This window comes from Tupaia chinensis, unplaced genomic scaffold (assembly GCF_000334495.1).
Source record: "Tupaia chinensis unplaced genomic scaffold, TupChi_1.0 Scaffold000037_20, whole genome shotgun sequence".
In the NCBI taxonomy this organism is placed as follows: Eukaryota; Metazoa; Chordata; class Mammalia; order Scandentia; family Tupaiidae; genus Tupaia; species Tupaia belangeri.
Window position 1 is genome coordinate 2,704,735 of NW_006159479.1, and position 237 is coordinate 2,704,971.

Genomic DNA, 237 nt, shown 5'->3' on the forward strand with positions numbered 1-237 from the left:
CTGCCGCTCTGCAGCGAGGAGGGGCGGGACGGGCCGGCAGTTCCGAGCCCGCGTCTGAGGCTGTGCCTCGGCGTCCGCGCATCTGTAGATGCGCTCCCTCAAGTTTATTGTAATGCGCATCCGGATGGTGCCGGTGTCCGGCTGCGCGCTGTCTCCGCTGCTGCGTGGCTGGGGGAAGCGGAGCCTGGACAGCGACTTGTGCACGGGCCTCGCCAGAGGCCGGGTGGCGCTTGCGGG